Here is a 12194-nt window from a genome sequence, read left to right on the forward strand (position 1 = left end):
CTGGTACCTCTTGACGACGATTTCTGGCAATCATGCATTTGTAAGTAGACTGGAACCCAATATATATCTTTACATCTTTGTGATTAGAATTAAAAATGCACATTTGACTTCGTTAGATGACACGCATCTTTATGACGCATTCATTGATTCTTGTCTTTTTACGCAAATTACATTCAATCATACATTTTTCAGAAGAAACGGTCCATTTTGTTCTCTTCCCAGCAACACAATGTTAGATAACTATCTACTTTCTAGAACATTTTCCTCAGACTTATGCAGTTATTAAACTGATTGGACTGTTTGAGTCCCTTGACATTAATTTCTTGCACTCATGCATTTTTCTGTAGAAATGGACGTCCTATTTCTCATCACAAGATTTTATTGACAATCAAAATACCTTTCTGAGAATGATTTGCTGACGCTAATCTTTTTATGATACATCTTGTATCGATGGCGTCTCTTGACGCGAATTTCTGTCATTCCTACATTTGTTATGAGATGGAAATCGATCATTCCTCTTCATAGTTACTTAATATGAGACAAACATCCACTTTTGAGAAAGATTTGTTTAGGCTTAGGCATTTTTTAAAGTGATATTAAAGTTCTAGTTTCTTGACATCGATTTTTAGCTATCAGACATTTGTCAATAGAGGGGAACACATTATATCCCTTCACAACTACATAATGACAGTTGCACATGCAAATTAGACTACTTTTATGACGACACTTACACATTTGCGCAACTCGTTCAAGATAATTCTCTGTTCACTCAAATTACATATCATCATGCATTTGTCAGAAGGAAAGAACCACTTTATTATTTTCTCCGCAACTTAATGTTAGATAAATATCCACATCTGAGAACGTTTGAATCAGTCTTATGCATTTGTTAAATTGATTTGTCTGTTTATGCCTCTTGACGTATATTTTTTGCTGTCATGCATTTTTGAGTAGAAACTGACCTCTTATTTCTCTTCAGAAGACCTTATTGACACATACAATGCCTTTTTGAGCATGTTTTTCTGATGCTAAACTAATTTTGATACATCTTGTATCATTCGTTTCTCTTGACTCCAATTTGTGTCACTTATGCATTTGAAAGCAGATAGGAACTAATGTATTCTCTTCACAGTTACTTAATGTTAGATAAAGATCAACTTTTGATTACGTTTTGATTAAACTGTGGCATTTATAACACTGATTGGACTAATGGAGCCTCTTGACATCGATTTCTGGCAATCATGCTTTTGTCAGTAGACAAGGACCCTTTATATCTCTTTACAACCTCATAATGAGAGTTAGAAATGCACTTTGGACTACATTTTTACGACTCTCATTTATGGAACTCATTCAATGATCCTTGTCTTATTACACAAATTACATGCTATCATGCATTTATCAGAAGAAAATAACCATTTTATTCTCCTCTCAGCAACGTTATCCACTTTTGAGAACTTATTCGTCAGAATTTTGATTTTAATAATCTGATTGGGCTGTTTGAATCTCTTGACGTCCATTTCTTGCAATCACTCTTTTGTCAGTAGAAAAGGACATCTTTTGTTCGCATTACAATGATTTATTGACAAATAAAATGTCTTTTTGAGAATGTTTTTCTGACACTATTATATTAAACCTACATCTGATGTGATTCGTTTCTCTTGACGTAAATTTGTGTCATTGATGCATTCGTACGAAGATAGGAGCTAATTATTTCTCTTGACAGTTACTTAATGTTTGATAAACATCTCATTTTGAGAACGTTTTCTTTCGACCTAGTTATTTATAAAACTGACTTGTTTGTTCGTACCTCTTGACGACGATTTCTGGCAATCATGCATTTGTAAGATGACTGGAACCCAATATATATCTTTACATCTTTGCAATTAGAATTAAAAATGCATATTTCAATCGTTAGATGACACGCATCTTTGGGACGCGATCAATGATTCTTGTCTTTTTACTTAAATTACATTCGGTCATACTTTTTTCAGAAGAAAAGGTCCATTTTGTTCTATTCCCAGCAACTTAATGTTAGATAACTATATAGTTTCGAGAACATTTTCCTCAGACTTATGCAGTTATTAAACTGATTAGACTTTTTGAGTCTCTTGCCATCCATTTCTTGCACTCATGCATTCTTCTGTAGAAATGGACATCCTATTTCTCATCACAAGATTTTATTGACAATCAAAATACCTTTCTGAGAATGATTTGCTGACGCTAATCTTTTTATGATACATCTTGTATCGATGGCGTCTCTTGACGCGAATTTCTGTCATTCCTGCATTTCTTATGAGATGGAAAATAATCAGTCTTCTTCACAGTTAGTTAATTTTAGATAAACGTCCACATTTGAGAAAGATTTGTTTAGGCTTAGGCATTTTTTAAAGTGATATTAAAGTTCGAGTTTCTTGACATCGATTTTTGGCTATCAGACATTTGTCAATAGAGGGGAACACATTATATCTCTTCACAACTACATAATGACAGTTGCACATGCAAATTTGACTACTTTTATGACGACACTTACACATTTGCGCAACTCGTTCAAGATAATTCTCTATTCACTCAAATTACATATCATCATGCATTTGTCAGAAGGAAAGAACCATTTTATTATTTTCTCAGCAACTTAATGTTAGATAAATATCCACATCTGAGAACGTTTGCATCAGACTTATGCATTTGTTAAATTGATTTGTCTGTTTATGCCTCTTGACGTATATTTCTTGCTGTCATGCATTTTTGAGTAGAAACTGACCTCTTATTTCTCTTCAGAAGACCTTATTGACACATACAATGCCTTTCTGAGCATATTTTTCTGACGCTAAACTAATTTTGATACATCTTGTATCATTCGTTTCTCTTGACTCCAATTTGTGTCACTTATGCATTTGAAAGCAGATAGGAACTAATGTATTCTCTTCACAGTTACTTAATGTTAGATAAAGATCAACTTTTGATTACGTTTTGATTAAACTGTGGCATTTATAACACTGATTGGACTAATGGAGCCTCTTGACATCGATTTCTGGCAATCATGCTTTTGTCAGTAGACAAGGACCCTTTATATCTCTTTACAACCTCATAATGAGAGTTACAAATGCACTTTGGACTACATTTTTACGACTCTCATTTATGGAACTCATTCAATGATCCTTGTCTTATTACACAAATTACATGCTATCATGCATTTATCAGAAGAAAATAACCATTTTATTCTCTTCTCAGCAACGTTATCCACTTTTGAGAACTTATTCGTCAGAATTTTGATTTTAATAATCTGATTGGGCTGTTTGAATCTCTTGACGTCCATTTCTTGCAATCACTCTTTTGTCAGTAGAAAAGGACATCTTTTGTTCGCATTACAATGATTTATTGACAAATAAAATGTCTTTTTGAGAATGTTTTTCTGACACTATTATACTAAACCTACATCTGATGTGATTCGTTTCTCTTGACGTTAATTTGTGTCATTTATCCATTCGTACGAAGATAGGAGCTAATTATTTCTCTTGAGAGTTACTTAATGTTAGATAAACATCTCATTTTGAGAACGTTTTCTTTCGACTTAGTAATTTATAAAACTGACTTGACTGCTGGTACCTCTTGACGACGATTTCTGGCAATCATGCATTTGTAAGTAGACTGGAACCCAATATATATCTTTACATCTTTGTGATTAGAATTAAAAATGCACATTTGACTTCGTTAGATGACACGCATCTTTATGACGCATTCATTGATTCTTGTCTTTTTACGCAAATTACATTCAATCATACATTTTTCAGAAGAAACGGTCCATTTTGTTCTCTTCCCAGCAACACAATGTTAGATAACTATCTACTTTCTAGAACATTTTCCTCAGACTTATGCAGTTATTAAACTGATTGGACTGTTTGAGTCCCTTGACATTAATTTCTTGCACTCATGCATTTTTCTGTAGAAATGGACGTCCTATTTCTCATCACAAGATTTTATTGACAATCAAAATACCTTTCTGAGAATGATTTGCTGACGCTAATCTTTTTATGATACATCTTGTATCGATGGCGTCTCTTGACGCGAATTTCTGTCATTCCTGCATTTGTTATGAGATGGAAATCGATCATTCCTCTTCATAGTTACTTAATATGAGACAAACATCCACTTTTGAGAAAGATTTGTTTAGGCTTAGGCATTTTTTAAAGTGATATTAAAGTTCTAGTTTCTTGACATCGATTTTTAGCTATCAGACATTTGTCAATAGAGGGGAACACATTATATCCCTTCACAACTACATAATGACAGTTGCACATGCAAATTTGACTACTTTTATGACGACACTTACACATTTGCGCAACTCGTTCAAGATAATTCTCTGTTCACTCAAATTACATATCATCATGCATTTGTCAGAAGGAAAGAACCACTTTATTATTTTCTCCGCAACTTAATGTTAGATAAATATCCACATCTGAGAACGTTTGAATCAGTCTTATGCATTTGTTAAATTGATTTGTCTGTTTATGCCTCTTGACGTATATTTTTTGCTGTCATGCATTTTTGAGTAGAAACTGACCTCTTATTTCTCTTCAGAAGACCTTATTGACACATACAATGCCTTTTTGAGCATGTTTTTCTGATGCTAAACTAATTTTGATACATCTTGTATCATTCGTTTCTCTTGACTCCAATTTGTGTCACTTATGCATTTGAAAGCAGATAGGAACTAATGTATTCTCTTCACAGTTACTTAATGTTAGATAAAGATCAACTTTTGATTACGTTTTGATTAAACTGTGGCATTTATAACACTGATTGGACTAATGGAGCCTCTTGACATCGATTTCTGGCAATCATGCTTTTGTCAGTAGACAAGGACCCTTTATATCTCTTTACAACCTCATAATGAGAGTTAGAAATGCACTTTGGACTACATTTTTACGACTCTCATTTATGGAACTCATTCAATGATCCTTGTCTTATTACACAAATTACATGCTATCATGCATTTATCAGAAGAAAATAACCATTTTATTCTCCTCTCAGCAACGTTATCCACTTTTGAGAACTTATTCGTCAGAATTTTGATTTTAATAATCTGATTGGGCTGTTTGAATCTCTTGACGTCCATTTCTTGCAATCACTCTTTTGTCAGTAGAAAAGGACATCTTTTGTTCGCATTACAATGATTTATTGACAAATAAAATGTCTTTTTGAGAATGTTTTTCTGACACTATTATATTAAACCTACATCTGATGTGATTCGTTTCTCTTGACGTAAATTTGTGTCATTGATGCATTCGTACGAAGATAGGAGCTAATTATTTCTCTTGACAGTTACTTAATGTTTGATAAACATCTCATTTTGAGAACGTTTTCTTTCGACCTTGTTATTTATGAAACTGACTTGTTTGTTCGTACCTCTTGACGACGATTTCTGGCAATCATGCATTTGTAAGATGACTGGAACCCAATATATATCTTTACATCTTTGCAATTAGAATTAAAAATGCATATTTGAATCGTTAGATGACACGCATCTTTGGGACGCAATCAATGATTCTTGTCTTTTTACTCAAATTACATTCAATCATACTTTTTTCAGAAGAAAAGGTCCATTTTGTTCTATTCCCAGCAACTTAATGTTAGATAACTATATAGTTTCGAGAACATTTTCCTCAGACTTATGCAGTTATTAAACTGATTGGACTGTTTGAGTCTCTTGCCATCCATTTCTTGCACTCATGCATTCTTCTGTAGAAATGGACATCCTATTTCTCATCACAAGATTTTATTGACAATCAAAATACCTTTCTGAGAATGATTTGCTGACGCTAATCTTTTTATGATACATCTTGTATCGATGGCGTCTCTTGACGCGAATTTCTGTCATTCCTGCATTTCTTATGAGATGGAAAATAATCAGTCTTCTTCACAGTTAGTTAATTTTAGATAAACGTCCACATTTGAGAAAGATTTGTTTAGGCTTAGGCATTTTTTAAAGTGATATTAAAGTTCGAGTTTCTTGACATCGATTTTTGGCTATCAGACATTTGTCAATAGAGGGGAACACATTATATCTCTTCACAACTACATAATGACAGTTGCACATGCAAATTTGACTACTTTTATGACGACACTTACACATTTGCGCAACTCGTTCAAGATAATTCTCTATTCACTCAAATTACATATCATCATGCATTTGTCAGAAGGAAAGAACCATTTTATTATTTTCTCAGCAACTTAATGTTAGATAAATATCCACATCTGAGAACGTTTGCATCAGACTTATGCATTTGTTAAATTGATTTGTCTGTTTATGCCTCTTGACGTATATTTCTTGCTGTCATGCATTTTTGAGTAGAAACTGACCTCTTATTTCTCTTCAGAAGACCTTATTGACACATACAATGCCTTTTTGAGCATATTTTTCTGACGCTAAACTAATTTTGATACATCTTGTATCATTCGTTTCTCTTGACTCCAATTTGTGTCACTTATGCATTTGAAAGCAGATAGGAACTAATGTATTCTCTTCACAGTTACTTAATGTTAGATAAAGATCAACTTTTGATTACGTTTTGATTAAACTGTGGCATTTATAACACTGATTGGACTAATGGAGCCTCTTGACATCGATTTCTGGCAATCATGCTTTTGTCAGTAGACAAGGACCCTTTATATCTCTTTACAACCTCATAATGAGAGTTACAAATGCACATTGGACTTCATTTTTACGACTCTCATTTATGGAACTCATTCAATGATCCTTGTCTTATTACACAAATTACATGCTATCATGCATTTATCAGAAGAAAATAACCATTTTATTCTCTTCTCAGCAACGTTATCCACTTTTGAGAACTTATTCGTCAGAATTTTGATTTTAATAATCTGATTGGGCTGTTTGAATCTCTTGACGTCCATTTCTTGCAATCACTCTTTTGTCAGTAGAAAAGGACATCTTTTGTTCGCATTAAAATGATTTATTGACAAATAAAATGTCTTTTTGAGAATGTTTTTCTGACACTATTATACTAAACCTACATCTGATGTGATTCGTTTCTCTTGACGTTAATTTGTGTCATTTATCCATTCGTACGAAGATAGGAGCTAATTATTTCTCTTGAGAGTTACTTAATGTTAGATAAACATCTCATTTTGAGAACGTTTTCTTTCGACTTAGTTATTTATAAAACTGACTTGAGTGCTGGTACCTCTTGACGACGATTTCTGGCAATCATGCATTTGTAAGTAGACTGGAACCCAATATATATCTTTACATCTTTGTGATTAGAATTAAAATTGCATATTTGACTTCGTTAGATGACACGCATCTTTATGACGCATTCATTGATTCTTGTCTTTTTACGCAAATTACATTCAATCATACATTTTTCAGAAGAAACGGTCCATTTTGTTCTCTTCCCAGCAACACAATGTTAGATAACTATCTACTTTCTAGAACATTTTCCTCAGACTTATGCAGTTATTAAACTGATTGGACTGTTTGAGTCCCTTGACATTAATTTCTTGCACTCATGCATTTTTCTGTAGAAATGGACGTCCTATTTCTCATCACAAGATTTTATTGACAATCAAAATACCTTTCTGAGAATGATTTGCTGACGCTAATCTTTTCATGATACATCTTGTATCGATGGCGTCTCTTGACGCGAATTTCTGTCATTCCTGCATTTCTTATGAGATGGAAAATAATCAGTCTTCTTCATAGTTAGTTAATTTTAGATAAACGTCCACATTTGAGAAAGATTTGTTTAGGCTTAGGCATTTTTTAAAGTGATATTAAAGTTCGAGTTTCTTGACATCGATTTTTGGCTATCAGACATTTGTCAATAGAGGGGAACACATTATATCTCTTCACAACTACATAATGACAGTTGCACATGCAAATTTGACTACTTTTATGACGACACTTACACATTTGCGCAACTCGTTCAAGATAATTCTCTATTCACTCAAATTACATATCATCATGCATTTGTCAGAAGGAAAGAACCATTTTATTATTTTCTCAGCAACTTAATGTTAGATAAATATCCACATCTGAGAACGTTTGCATCAGACTTATGCATTTGTTAAATTGATTTGTCTGTTTATGCCTCTTGACGTATATTTCTTGCTGTCATGCATTTTTGAGTAGAAACTGACCTCTTATTTCTCTTCAGAAGACCTTATTGACACATACAATGCCTTTTTGAGCATATTTTTCTGACGCTAAACTAATTTTGATACATCTTGTATCATTCGTTTCTCTTGACTCCAATTTGTGTCACTTATGCATTTGAAAGCAGATAGGAACTAATGTATTCTCTTCACAGTTACTTAATGTTAGATAAAGAACAACTTTTGATTACGTTTTGATTAAACTGTGGCATTTATAACACTGATTGGACTAATGGAGCCTCTTGACATCGATTTCTGGCAATCATGCTTTTGTCAGTAGACAAGGACCCTTTATATCTCTTTACAACCTCATAATGAGAGTTACAAATGCACTTTGGACTACATTTTTACGACTCTCATTTATGGAACTCATTCAATGATCCTTGTCTTATTACACAAATTACATGCTATCATGCATTTATCAGAAGAAAATAACCATTTTATTCTCTTCTCAGCAACGTTATCCACTTTTGAGAACTTATTCGTCAGAATTTTGATTTTAATAATCTGATTGGGCTGTTTGAATCTCTTGACGTCCATTTCTTGCAATCACTCTTTTGTCAGTAGAAAAGGACATCTTTTGTTCGCATTACAATGATTTATTGACAAATAAAATGTCTTTTTGAGAATGTTTTTCTGACACTATTATACTAAACCTACATCTGATGTGATTCGTTTCTCTTGACGTTAATTTGTGTCATTTATCCATTCGTACGAAGATAGGAGCTAATTATTTCTCTTGAGAGTTACTTAATGTTAGATAAACATCTCATTTTGAGAACGTTTTCTTTCGACTTAGTTATTTATAAAACTGACTTGAGTGCTGGTACCTCTTGACGACGATTTCTGGCAATCATGCATTTGTAAGTAGACTGGAACCCAATATATATCTTTACATCTTTGTGATTAGAATTAAAAATGCACATTTGACTTCGTTAGATGACACGCATCTTTATGACGCATTCATTGATTCTTGTCTTTTTACGCAAATTACATTCAATCATACATTTTTCAGAAGAAACGGTCCATTTTGTTCTCTTCCCAGCAACACAATGTTAGATAACTATCTACTTTCTAGAACATTTTCCTCAGACTTATGCAGTTATTAAACTGATTGGACTGTTTGAGTCCCTTGACATTAATTTCATTCACTCATGCATTTTTCTGTAGAAATTGACGTCCTATTTCTCATCACAAGATTTTATTGACAATCAAAATACCTTTCTGAGAATGATTTGCTGACGCTAATCTTTTTATGATACATCTTGTATCGATGGCGTCTCTTGACGCGAATTTCTGTCATTCCTGCATTTGTTATGAGATGGAAATCGATCATTCCTCTTCATAGTTACTTAATATTAGACAAACATCCACTTTTGAGAAAGATTTGTTTAGGCTTAGGCATTTTTTAAAGTGATATTAAAGTTCTAGTTTCTTGACATCGATTTTTAGCTATCAGACATTTGTCAATAGAGGGGAACACATTATATCCCTTCACAACTACATAATGACAGTTGCACATGCAAATTAGACCACTTTTATGACGACACTTACACATTTGCGCAACTCGTTCAAGATAATTCTCTGTTCACTCAAATTACATATCATCATGCATTTGTCAGAAGGAAAGAACCACTTTATTATTTTCTCCGCAACTTAATGTTAGATAAATATCCACATCTGAGAACATTTGAATCAGTCTTATGCATTTGTTAAATTGATTTGTCTGTTTATGCCTCTTGACGTATATTTCTTGCTGTCATGCATTTTTGAGTAGAAACTGACCTCTTATTTCTCTTCAGAAGACCTTATTGACACATACAATGCCTTTTTGAGCATATTTTTCTGATGCTAAACTAATTTTGATACATCTTGTATCATTCGTTTCTCTTGACTCCAATTTGTGTCACTTATGCATTTGAAAGCAGATAGGAACTAATGTATTCTCTTCACAGTTACTTAATGTTAGATAAAGATCAACTTTTGATTACGTTTTGATTAAACTGTGGCATTTATAACACTGATTGGACTAATGGAGCCTCTTGACATCGATTTCTGGCAATCATGCTTTTGTCAGTAGACAAGGACCCTTTATATCTCTTTACAACCTCATAATGAGAGTTAGAAATGCACTTTGGACTACATTTTTACGACTCTCATTTATGGAACTCATTCAATGATCCTTGTCTTATTACACAAATTACATGCTATCATGCATTTATCAGAAGAAAATAACCATTTTATTCTCCTCTCAGCAACGTTATCCACTTTTGAGAACTTATTCGTCAGAATTTTGATTTTAATAATCTGATTGGGCTGTTTGAATCTCTTGACGTCCATTTCTTGCAATCACTCTTTTGTCAGTAGAAAAGGACATCTTTTGTTCGCATTACAATGATTTATTGACAAATAAAATGTCTTTTTGAGAATGTTTTTCTGACACTATTATATTAAACCTACATCTGATGTGATTCGTTTCTCTTGACGTAAATTTGTGTCATTGATGCATTCGTACGAAGATAGGAGCTAATTATTTCTCTTGACAGTTACTTAATGTTTGATAAACATCTCATTTTGAGAACGTTTTCTTTCGACCTTGTTATTTATGAAACTGACTTGTTTGTTCGTACCTCTTGACGACGATTTCTGGCAATCATGCATTTGTAAGATGACTGGAACCCAATATATATCTTTACATCTTTGCAATTAGAATTAAAAATGCATATTTGAATCGTTAGATGACACGCATCTTTGGGACGCAATCAATGATTCTTGTCTTTTTACTCAAATTACATTCAATCATACTTTTTTCAGAAGAAAAGGTCCATTTTGTTCTATTCCCAGCAACTTAATGTTAGATAACTATATAGTTTCGAGAACATTTTCCTCAGACTTATGCAGTTATTAAACTGATTGGACTGTTTGAGTCTCTTGCCATCCATTTCTTGCACTCATGCATTCTTCTGTAGAAATGGACATCCTATTTCTCATCACAAGATTTTATTGACAATCAAAATACCTTTCTGAGAATGATTTGCTGACGCTAATCTTTTTATGATACATCTTGTATCGATGGCGTCTCTTGACGCGAATTTCTGTCATTCCTGCATTTCTTATGAGATGGAAAATAATCAGTCTTCTTCACAGTTAGTTAATTTTAGATAAACGTCCACATTTGAGAAAGATTTGTTTAGGCTTAGGCATTTTTTAAAGTGATATTAAAGTTCGAGTTTCTTGACATCGATTTTTGGCTATCAGACATTTGTCAATAGAGGGGAACACATTATATCTCTTCACAACTACATAATGACAGTTGCACATGCAAATTTGACTACTTTTATGACGACACTTACACATTTGCGCAACTCGTTCAAGATAATTCTCTATTCACTCAAATTACATATCATCATGCATTTGTCAGAAGGAAAGAACCATTTTATTATTTTCTCAGCAACTTAATGTTAGATAAATATCCACATCTGAGAACGTTTGCATCAGACTTATGCATTTGTTAAATTGATTTGTCTGTTTATGCCTCTTGACGTATATTTCTTGCTGTCATGCATTTTTGAGTAGAAACTGACCTCTTATTTCTCTTCAGAAGACCTTATTGACACATACAATGCCTTTTTGAGCATATTTTTCTGACGCTAAACTAATTTTGATACATCTTGTATCATTCGTTTCTCTTGACTCCAATTTGTGTCACTTATGCATTTGAAAGCAGATAGGAACTAATGTATTCTCTTCACAGTTACTTAATGTTAGATAAAGAACAACTTTTGATTACGTTTTGATTAAACTGTGGCATTTACAACACTGATTGGACTAATGGAGCCTCTTGACATCGATTTCTGGCAATCATGCTTTTGTCAGTAGACAAGGACCCTTTATATCTCTTTACAACCTCATAATGAGAGTTACAAATGCACTTTGGACTTCATTTTTACGACTCTCATTTATGGAACTCATTCAATGATCCTTGTCTTATTACACAAATTACATGCTATCATGCATTT

This window comes from Sinohyriopsis cumingii, unplaced genomic scaffold, assembly GCF_028554795.1.
Source record: "Sinohyriopsis cumingii isolate HCF-2022 unplaced genomic scaffold, ASM2855479v2 utg000354l, whole genome shotgun sequence".
Classification (NCBI taxonomy): domain Eukaryota; kingdom Metazoa; phylum Mollusca; class Bivalvia; order Unionida; family Unionidae; genus Sinohyriopsis; species Sinohyriopsis cumingii.